Below are 11,300 nucleotides of genomic sequence, written 5' to 3'. Positions count from 1 at the left end.
ATATGGGAGATGGAGGAGTACCGACGAGGAAATGCTTCTAAGCATTATGTATATCCAAGTACTCAAACATCTAAGGATAATGGACCTCCTCCTATAGCTGTCACTAGACCCTGAGCAGATTTGTGTGTGACTAGTGCTGGAAAAATTCCTTTGGGGAGAAGCGATTGAACCTCGCTGGAGCCAATAACAATAGTTTCATGTCCTCTCATAACACGTATTTTATCTGCGGAAATAAGGGATACTAACATCTACCTATTGGATGGTCTGGAATTTGCTACGTGTCCTTTTTATTGCCACCTGTATTTTTGCCTCCTGCATCATATCATAAGGATTACTGAGTGTTTAACGACATTTCCAAGAACAGATACAAAAGAACAACAAATCATGATGAGGTGGATCAAACAGACACTACACTAGAGCAATACATTGACTTTAATTTGGGTTTGCTGTTCTTTGTTGGTGCCGCTTTAAACAGCAGAAAAATCAAATGTTTAATGCTTGTGGTAGAAGCTGTAACCAATCAGACAACTATGGCACTTGGGAACTATACAAAAGAACTACAAATAGCAAGAATTGTGGCACTCCAAAATCAAATGGTTCTTGATGTTGTCTTGGCTGACTGTGGTGGAGCATATCGAATCATCAGGAGCAGTTGTTGCGTCTACATCCCTGACCATACTCTGTCTGTTTTAGGGAAACTTCTAAGTTACATCAAATTGCTGCTGAGATCCATCCGGACACTGGAACATGGACTTTATCCAGCTGGCTAAGGTCATTATTTGTAACTTGGGGCTGGAAGCTCTTAAAAGTGTTATGTACAATCTGTACTGTTCTATTATTGTGTTGCTTATGTTTGCAATGTGATTCAATGCGTTGCTCCCTTTGTATAACTGCCTGTATATCCACCAAACATAAAATCAAGCCTGTAAATACTCAATACGTATAGGATCAAGAAGTCAATCAAATAATGCTTATTGATGTGCAAGATGTTTACCCTACTCTTCACAATGTATAAATGTATTCAGCTAATACTAAAAGGGTCGTCTGTAGAAAATTGTCAGTGGCTATCGTTAGCATGAGCTGAAGCCATTTTGTTTGTGGCAGCCATTTTATTTAGAACGTCAAACTAGAACAACCGGCCCTAGACAGAATCTGCACTACCCTAATGCACTCCTGCCGGAGTGAAAATAATTTTGTGTTCTGTTTTATGAATCAATTATGAGCTAAGGTTAATCACATATTCAATATATAAGTCTTTTCTGAACCAATGTAAAAACAAAAATTATAATAAATCATCCAACGTAGTTTGATGCTTCTTTTTATTCAAATTAAAGTCAACAAGGGAACCCAGACGAGTCAGCACAGGACCTCGGGGAACTTAATTATTCAAAACAACAGTTGTCCCATGCACATGGAATGTTTAAAAACTATGAATATAGACACAATGGACTCTATATTGAATTTGACATATCCAGCCGGACAGAGGTCTGAGTCTTTACCTAATGAGAAAATGCAAGAAGAGAAATCCTTCAACAATTCAACGTAGTGGGGCACAAGCCTGTACCCAAGCACATACAGATTAGTACAGTGAAGAAACAAGGAACAAAACAGGGCTTTTTAGGCAAAAGCTGCAGATTTCTGTAGTTTACAAATGAACAGAAAATTCAAGCGGGCACCTTCACATATACATGACACATGATATACGTTTTGCATAAGATGCACATAAAGCTCGACGGCGTTTCGATCCCCCTAAGTAATCATGGGGATCATCATCAGGACATAAAATAGGTGCCTAATTGAGATAAGCCTCTTTTTGCCAAGGGGCGGTAGACACAGGTGCGCTCAGGGGGGACGAGCAGGGCGGGAGAGAAATCTAAGGATGTGATGCCCGATATCGGGAATCTTTGGAGGACGCGTCAAAGGGTTTTGATCACGGGGAGTGGGAGGTACCGGTAGTATCGGTGAATGCTCCTATCCTGACGATATGATGGATTTTTATTCAAAAGCACAATTTCGTGAAGATCATGGGTTTCGTGTAGTGTTGTTACAAACTTGCAAGTGACAATTCCCAATCCATTTCTGGAGTATCATACACCCTTCTTCAGGGAAAATCTAAAAAAACATATAACGTAAATTGTATTTTTTTTTATTTTAGGAGTTTTATATACCGCTGACTTGACCAGTGGTTTCGGAGCTCTTTTCAACAGTTACAGAGCATGTTGAACATAGATATTAAGATGCGTACAATTCCAAAATAAGGATACTGATAAGTCCCAATGGCAGAGAGACCAGGTTAGAGGTTAGAGTCAGGCAGAGTTTTCTAGCAGAGAATTTTGTCAGGAGAAGACAGGTGCTGCAGCTAGAGTGTGAGAAAGATGAAACTCCTGTGCCTGCCACGATTCCCCCCATTGCTGCTACTGTGTCTGTACCATCAAATATATGTTTCAGGTGCAGCTGTGCAGTCTGTGGAGGGGGTTGGGCCCAGCCAAACGATGTGTGCCATTGTTGGTGGGGAGACCATATTTTTCTGACATCTCAACCCCCCTGTTAGTGAAGTGGAAATGGAAGTCTTCTGGGCAACAGAACATCAAATTTACCTCGTGCATCTCTATAACAATGGGACGGAATATGATGATAAGCAAGATGAGCAGTATAAAGGGAGGACAAAAATGATAGGAAAAGACATTGCAAACAGGGGAGTGGCTGTGTTATTGACCAGTCTCACCCAGTCCGATGCCAGACGATACATGTGCGTCTTCATAACTCGGGATATGGATACCTATGCGGAATTTGAGCTACAGGTAGCAGGAGCGTCAGCCTGTGACCTGGAGAAGGAAAGAGACACTCTCCAGAAGGAAAAAGAAAATCTCCAAAAAGAAAAAACATTCTCCAGAATGAAAAAGGTTATTTAATTAAAGAAAGATACAATCTCCAAAAAGAAAAAGACACTCTCCTGAAGGAAAAAAAGGTGCTTTTAATTAAAGCAAGAGACAATCTCCAAAAAGAAAAAGACACTCTTCAGAAGGAAATAGACACTCTACAGAAGGAAAAAGACATTCCCCAGAAGGACAAAGGTGCTTTATTGTTTAAAGCAGCAAAAGTAACAGACAAAGGACAGATTGGTGCAGACTCATCCATCTTCCAATCTACCTGGCCTCTCCCAGTCCACGCCTGATTTATAAGGTGTGCAGCATATGGCTTCAGAATGTTGGCAGCCTGGCCATAGGTGCTGGAAGTAGGGTGTGGGTTTGCTGCAGCACCCCCAAAAATTACTATGCGGGAGTTCAGAAGGTGAACGAGCAATTGGACATTGTTTTTCACAGTTTCTTCACGGTTTGACCTTAACTCCTTGTCTCCTTTGTTCCCCCTTAAATAATTTCCCCCTTCTTGTCTGCTTGACTCTATCTGCTTTCACCTACCCTGTTTTCCTTTACCCCCTACATTGCATTCCCTATAAGAAGCGTGTCTTCGCTATTCTACATGCTTGCAACCTATTTTATTGTGTTCTCTCATGGTTTACTCCTATGCCTATACTTGATTCCTGCAACAGATGTAACTTTTTGTATAATGTAACTTGCTGATCCTCATGTAAAGCGCTCTGATACCTTCGGGTCTAGCCAGCGCTATATAAAACTCTGCAAATAAAATAAATAAAAAATAAAAATAAAGTCAATTGCCATGCTCCAACAGCTCCTACCAGTTTACTAGGGATCGATCAAGGAACATGGTTTTGAACTGGCTTTTGAACTTTGCAAAGGAGGGATAGAGTTCCATATTTTGAGCGCGTTCCTGGTAAAGGATCTGGCCATTGTTTTTTTTTTGTACGAGCTTTCAGTGGTATGAGTAGAAGGGTGTTTGAGCTTCTGAGATTCCTGTTTTGTCTTGATTTTTTGAGTTTGGCCCCCATGTTTTCGGGTTTGCCGGCGTGTTGGGCTTTGTATGTAAGGCAGGCTGTTCTGAAGTTAGTTATATTAGAGGTGGGTGACCCAATAAACCCTTGCGAGCTTGGGCTGAAGTACAATACAATTAAGAGGCCTGCAAGGGAATTTTTTGTACAGTTGTTTAACAGGTGTTTTATCTCATTAGTATATGTATTTTTGATCAACTCTACTAAATAGAACCTGTTGTTATTTTTAGTTTGTCCTGTAAATTTGGACACAGTAAGCAAAATACTTTCACAAAGAGAGCTACACGGATTTTAAGTTTGATTGACAATATCTTTTTATATATTTGTTTTTAAAAAAGGGTACTGTTACACTACATCAAAAAATCAATTGCTCAAAAAACAAATGGATAAGAAACAACTGAATTATTCTTCACATCCACTTGTGTTGTGGTCCACTCTTAATGAATCAGTAACAATGAATCTTGCATAGGCCTAAAGCAATGATTCAAATGTCTAAATTATTTGAACACATAAGATATGAACTAGAAAAGTCGACGTTTCGGCCTTGTGGTTGTTATATCCTTAAGGCCATCTTCAGGATAAATCAATCTTTAAAGATAGTAGTGACCCCCTGAAACAGATACAAAAATAATTTTGTTATCCTTCTGATATAGAAATTTAAAAACTAGAAACTAAAAACGGTGTGCAAAATGGTGCTATATAGCTATTTACAAAATGTATTCTTTTACTCGTGACTTAATCTCTCATTTTCGATCTATAATTGGGTAGGTTAAAACAGATTTAAAACCTGTTCAATTTCACCATACAAATTCAGAACCCATATGCGTGTTTAACATTCAGAGCAATACATTTGAATGCCTGGTAGCTTGGTTATGGTACAACTTATAAACAATAGTATCCTGTTACTGGTATCTGTTGGTTCACCTTGTGAAACCTTTTGTATTTCTAAACACATTTTACTAAATCATTGGTTGTCATGTGCCACTGTACAAAAAATTCCCTTGCAGGCATCTTAATTGTATTGTTCTGAAGTTAGCCCACATTTCTACTTGCAGCCATTTGAGTTCTCTAAGTGCGGGTGAGATGTGTAGCTGGTAGCCGCGTTGAGAGTAGTTTTTAGGGGAGCAAAATGTTCTTTTGGAATTCCTTTGAGGACTGCATTACCGTAATCTAGTATTGATAGCAACAATGGTTGAGTGGCTTGTTTGAGATCTTTGGACGGGATTAAAGGTTATTTTGTTCAATAATTTCAGGGTGAGGAAGGCACTCTTAGCTGAGTTCTTAATGTTTTGATCATGTCCAGTTTCGGGTCTAGAGTGATGCCTTGTGATTTTCCAGAGTGAGCCAGGGAGAGGTTTCCATTGAGTGCATCGATACCTTTTAGCCAATCCATCATTTGGAGGTTATCTACTTTGTTCGAAATGAGGAGTAATTCTGTTTTGTCAGAAATCAATTTTAAGTGATTGCTTGACAAACAGAGTTGTGCTACCTTCAGTATGTCGCTGGGTGAAGGTCAGACTCAAAGCTTTTGATTTTGATTCTCTGGGAGCGGGTGTGTAAGAAGGAGAGCCATTTGAGGACTACCTCATTAAGTCCGGCCATTTCTTGAAGAGCCTTGATGAGGAGTTTGTGATCTACTGTGTCGAATGCTACTGATAGGTCAAGGAGAATAAGGAGACATCATTGATCAAAGTCCAGAGATTTGTGGATGTCATCGATGATGTTGAGTATCGCGGATTCTGTGCTGCAGCCTTTCCTGAAGCCCGATTGATGAGGGTCAATAAGGTTGATACTGTCCAAGTGTTGAGTTAGTTGTTGTAGAGCACATCTTTCTAAGATTTTGGATAGAAGATGAAGGTTGGAAATGGGTCTGAAGTTGTTCAGATGGACGTATCTAGGCCAGGTTGTTTCAGCAATGGTGTGACTTGGTCCACTTTGAGGCAGTCTGGGACGATACCGCTTTTTAGGGAGCTGTTTATAATCTTTCACTAGAATGCGCTAAAGAGCATTTCAGTTTTTTTGACAATTGCGCAGGAAGAGAGTCTTAGACGTGCACGGAGGGCTTGGCATTGGAGATCAAGTTGACTATCTCGGCTTCAGGACTGGGGTGGAAGAGTAACCATGGTTTGGTGTGGGGTAAGATGGCAGAGCCATGTGAACCAGCCATGCTGCTATTGGAAAGGGAGGGGCTGTTAGGGACTAGAGAGAGCTCGATCTTGGAGATCTTGCCATCAAAGAAGTTGACAAAGTCATCGCAGAGTTCTTTGGAAGCCTCCACTGTGGACGAGGCTGGTTTGGATGTTTGTTGTCGGATGATATCAAAGAGCTCCTTGGGTCTATTCTTTGCATTGTCCAGTGGAAGGAGGAAGAAAGTGGATTTTTTGTTCTTGATGTGGGTGTTGTACTTCTTCCTGATTTACCTGAGTTAGTCTCAGTGGACACTGGTAAGATTATTCCCACAGTGTCTTTCTTAGGTTCTTAATTGTCTCCTTTCTTTATTTATGTCTGAGTCAAACCAAGATCCGGAAGGAATAACTCTGCTTTTCTTTTTCTTCAAGGGTGCTAGTTGGTCAAGCAAGACCCCCATGTTTGTGTTGTAGAGTGAGGAGAGGTTTGTTGTAGAGAGATGCTCATTGGCCCTGGGGAGGAGCGTGCTTAGCCTTTCTTCCATGATGTCTAGTAGAACCTAAAAGACATTTCTAGACCATTTGGGTGGGTGGCTGATGTGGAATAGGATCACGTGGTGAACCGACCAGCCCACAGGTAGAATCGTGATTGCATCTCGATGAGCGGTGATGGCGTCTAAGGTTGCACCTTTCTTGTAGGTTTCCTCTGTACAATGTTGGGATAGATTATTGATGCATAGAAGACTGTTTAGGGTTTGAATTAGCGTTCCATCGTAGGTTCATATAACCCAGGAATAGGTTGTTCGCGTCCTCGAGTGCGCAATCTGCAATCACGTTGGAGAGGTGTTCCCTGAATGTGGTAGAGTTACCTGGTGGGTGGTAGAGAAGGTGACAGAGTATTGGATTGTTGCCCTTAATTTTGATGTTGACAGTAAGGCATTCAAAGGATTTGTATATACATGAGTCAGTTTCCATGATGTTGATGTGATCCTTGTGAATGATAGCTACACCTCCCCTCTTTGGTCTTTCCTATCTTTGTTAATGATATTAAAACCTGGGGGCATAGGCATGTCTAGGCATGGTGGATAGATATCATTTAGCCAAGTCTCCATGATGAATGCAATATCTATGTCTTGAGAGAGGATGGCTTCTACTAATTCTGTTGCATGTTTAATGGCTGATATGCACTTAATGAGCATGCAGTTGGTGGAGAACCCTATTTTTCTGAGATTGTTTTCAGGTGGGGCCCTTAGTATGGTGGTGAGGAGGGTCGGGGTTCTAGATGTTTTTGCGAGGGGGTAGACGCTTCTGAAACCAGGGATCACTTGAATTGTAAAGTTAGGTGAGGCTGTTGGAGGAGAGTTGTGTGTGGAGGCTAGAACTGCTGCTTCTTCTTCAGTCATTACAGCTATGGATCTGGTAAGTCTAGGTGTCTGGGTCTCGTCCTCCTTTCTTCGGAGATTCTGTCATGCCTTTGAATCATAGGCCTCTAATTATCCAGGCCAATTACATGATTCAAACCTGCTGAACAATACTCTTTAAAAATCATATGCCAGAAAGTGTGTCCAAGGGACACATTGATAAATCTTAAAAAATAATGTGAAGTGCAAAAAATCCCTAGTGTGGTTAAATGAATCAAATTAAGTTGGATGGATTTGATATACTTTTTGTTTTTACATTGGTTCAGAAAAGACTGTGTAGTTGAATATGTGATTAACCTTAGCTCTTAATTATTTATAAAACAGAACACAAAAATATTTTCTCTCCGGCAGGAGTGCATTAGGGTTTTGCAGATTCTGTCTAGGGCAGGTTGTCCTAGTTTTATGTTCTTTCAGAAACAGTGGCCAGTTACAACCACTTCAGAGTCAAAACACCAACTGTGAGTACTTTGAGTATTTGGTTTTTGAGAATAGCACAGAAATTGAGTGCATCACAGCTGTTACACTACAAGCCATTTAAATTAGCCATGTGCTCGCCATGTGCTTTTCCATGTTCACTGTTGTCTGCCCTTGTATTCCATTAGAGTCAGCACTGAGTTAGAGCTTTGCGCATGCTCAAAATAATGTGTAGTCGCTAGTATACACCTGTTATAATTGCAACTGTGAGACTATTTTAGCTAAAAGTTAGTAGTATTTTAGTTCCTACTACCTTGTTGACCAAGCAATTCTATCCTGACCATTTATGTACATGTAACTATTCTTGTGAACACTTTTACTGCCTCCTTTTGAGCATCCATGCTTACACTGCAGATATTTTGGTATAAAGGTGCCACGGTTTTCGTATTCCGTGTGCTGCCTCTTACATTGCCTGAGGCGTGTGTATTGTTGTAGTTCCAACTCATGAGGTTTAATAAACTTTTTGTTTAATATTACAGCTACCGTGCCAATTTCTTCCTTGATAGTCTGAAAGACTAGTGCGATAAGAAGGGGAAATCCCTGCACCAGTAGGCTAGGACCATCCCATAACATAGTATAATTTGTTATTTTGGTCAACAAGAACAAAATGACAAAAATCCGACATACAGGTAATAAGATATGAATTTAGAACAGTTATTGGCAATATACCTTGTAGAACACAAATCGCTCCAATTGCGGCTATTGCAATTTTTTGACGGAAATAAATCCAGAGTACAGCACTGACCACGAGGAGCACAGCATTAGCATGGAGTCACACAGACTCACATGCAAACAGTACCTTTGAAACAAAGTCCATGATGATGCATGGTGTCCTGGAGGTGAGGCGTCTGTGCCAAGGCTAGCTACCTGGCTGCCTTGGGGAAGGCAAAGAATCGTGTCCATGAGGAGGTGACATGTTGAGTCCAGGACGGGGGAAGATGGTTGCATCAGAACTGAGGCATATATTCTGGTAATCATGATAAGTTGACGAGTTCAAGGAATCACCCTCAATAACAAGATACAGGCATTGGTGATAACAGAGTTGGTGCGACTTCTGGCATTGGACATGGCAAATAACTGCAGGCATCAGCCAGCGTTGAGATGCATCAGAGATGTGGTACAGACCAACGGTATGCCTGGCCTCAGTGCAGGTCACAGCATCACAGCAGAGACGCTGACAGCATTGGACAAAGGTTTTCTTGCTCCCTACAGCAGGAACAACCTCGAGAGGTAAAAAACTGGAAAAGGTACCTCCTGGTAGTTTAGAACTACCAGTAAAAGAGTTCAGGGGAGCTGGGGGTAAAGTATTTGTGTTCCTCAGACAGAACAGGAGGCCAGCCCACTTAGGCCCTTGTATATTCTTCTTCAAATAGATTCACAGCAAAGTTCCAGTCTTAGTCATTTCCTAGGCAGAAACAGCATCTACAGTCCAACCCCACACAGCAGCACACAGCAAAAGGGCAGTATTCTTACTTTCAGCTCTCCAGCTCTTCTCCTTGGTACAGGTTCCTCTTGAGTCTGGAAATTATATAAAGTTCTGAGGTTTATGGTCTACTACTTATACCACATGTTGTCTTTGGTCTGTTTGTGCAAGAGCCTCTGAGCCCAGTCCAAACCAGGTCTTTCTTCGCAAGAGCTGTATGACAATAGAGGATGGAGACAACATGTTGCATGGGAGACAAGTCTTATTCAGGTACAAGGAAATCTCCTCCCATTAGTCTAAATTAAGGATGGGCATCAAATTCCGTTCCACTCGCTGAATTTGTGATATTTTGACATATTCGCAGAGGAGATTTTTTCTCATGTTCGTGCTTTGAAAATGCGTTCTTGTGCACATGATCGCCTTACACCCGTCGTTCGCCGATGAGTTTTCAGATCCATTTGCGTTCTACATGAAATGTTGGTAGCCAGTTGCTCTATCCCACGAGAGTTCGTGATCACGTCATTCGCCTCGCCATCGGACACCGCGAGTGTCTGAAATTGCGAACACATCATTCTCCACCTCGAAAGAGAGCATGAGGTCGAGAACATGTCAATCTCCAATGGGCCAGAGAGTGTGAGGTCGCAAACACGTCATTTTGAACGCGCCATGGACTTCCGGCAGAAGAGTGATTAAGCTTGCGATCTCGAACACGTAAAAGTTTCAATCTGGAGAAGACTAATATCTCTAGCAGCATAAAACCATCTGTAAATGATGGTTTGGATGAAAAAACTCCTCAGATTGACATTTGGCTGTCCTTTTTTGTGCAAGAAGATTTTTTTTTTTTACTTTTTGTGGGGAGAGGGAGGAAGTGATACAGAGTCTCCAACTTCGTGCTCCTGTCCAGTAGGCTCCTCCCAGTGCTTTGTCCATCTCCTGTTCATTCTGCCTTTGGATTTTGAGCTGCAAGGATCACTCTTTGTGTCTGCTGCATTATTATCATTGGATTTGAGGACTATTGAATTTTATATTTTACAAGTAAGTTAGTGTGTGGTTGATTGGGGGCATTGCACTTGCTGCAACTTCAATTTTGGTACTTATCATTCTTTTTTTTTAATTGTTGTGGGTAGCCTGTAGGCCCAGAGTTAGTCATGGTTGGGTGCATGATGAAGCAACTGTTCCTTTGGTGTGTGTTGCATGTATTTCAAACATCATTTAGGGCATGGATGGCATTTGATTCAGTGGCAAAATGTGTTTTTGGGGGTATTTCTGTTTTTGGGGCGTGTATTAAAGTAATGCCTTTGTTGTTTGTGTGTGTGTGTGTGTGTGTGTGTGTGTGGTGTATTGGTGTGTACCTTGCAGACCTTGTTTTTCCCTGTGGATTTCTGTTTTGCATTTTAATGCATTAAAAAGGCAAAGCAGTGTGGTTTAGCATGCATCCTTTGCTTGGCTATTATAGCCCTTTTGTGCGTTCATTGTTTCCCAGGCCTCATGATTGTTGCTTGTGATTTGTGAGTGACCATGTAGCTAGTGGCCATTTCTGGTGGGAGTTATTAGTGTGCTGCTTTTGCCATATAGGCCTGCATGGTATTCCTTTATGGCCTAGGTTTCTTGTTGTGGGCCTGGCCATGAGGCTGGCGGCCATTTTGAAGACAGGAAGTGTACTATTTGCAATAGGCCTGCATTGTCTGTATTCTGTTTCTTGTAGTTGTATGTGGGCCTGGTCATGTGGCAGGTGGCCATTTTGAACCCCAGTAGTGTGCTTTTGCCATAGGCCTGCAAGCTTGTGTGGCTTAGTCTGCCAATAGGCCTTTCATCCAGAAGGTTCAGATGTAGCCACAGGTGCATTAAAGAAGCGTTTCTGTGTGTTCTGTTGCATATTAAACATCATTTACGGCATGGATGGCATTGGATTGAGTTGCAAAATGTGTTTTTTGGGGTATAATTCTGTT

General features: G+C 41.4%; 1 pseudogene; it reads left to right on the top strand.

The window, feature by feature from the left end:
* Positions 1-2,375: 2,375 nt before the first annotated feature.
* Positions 2,376-3,175, top strand: LOC147718239 (myelin-oligodendrocyte glycoprotein-like; annotated as a pseudogene).
* The last annotated feature ends 8,125 nt before the right edge of the window (positions 3,176-11,300 follow it).

The sequence above is a fragment of the Lissotriton vulgaris genome, chromosome 4_1 (assembly GCF_964263255.1).
Source record: "Lissotriton vulgaris chromosome 4_1, aLisVul1.2, whole genome shotgun sequence".
Classification (NCBI taxonomy): Eukaryota; Metazoa; Chordata; class Amphibia; order Caudata; family Salamandridae; genus Lissotriton; species Lissotriton vulgaris.
This window is presented reverse-complemented; position numbering and strand designations above follow the sequence as displayed.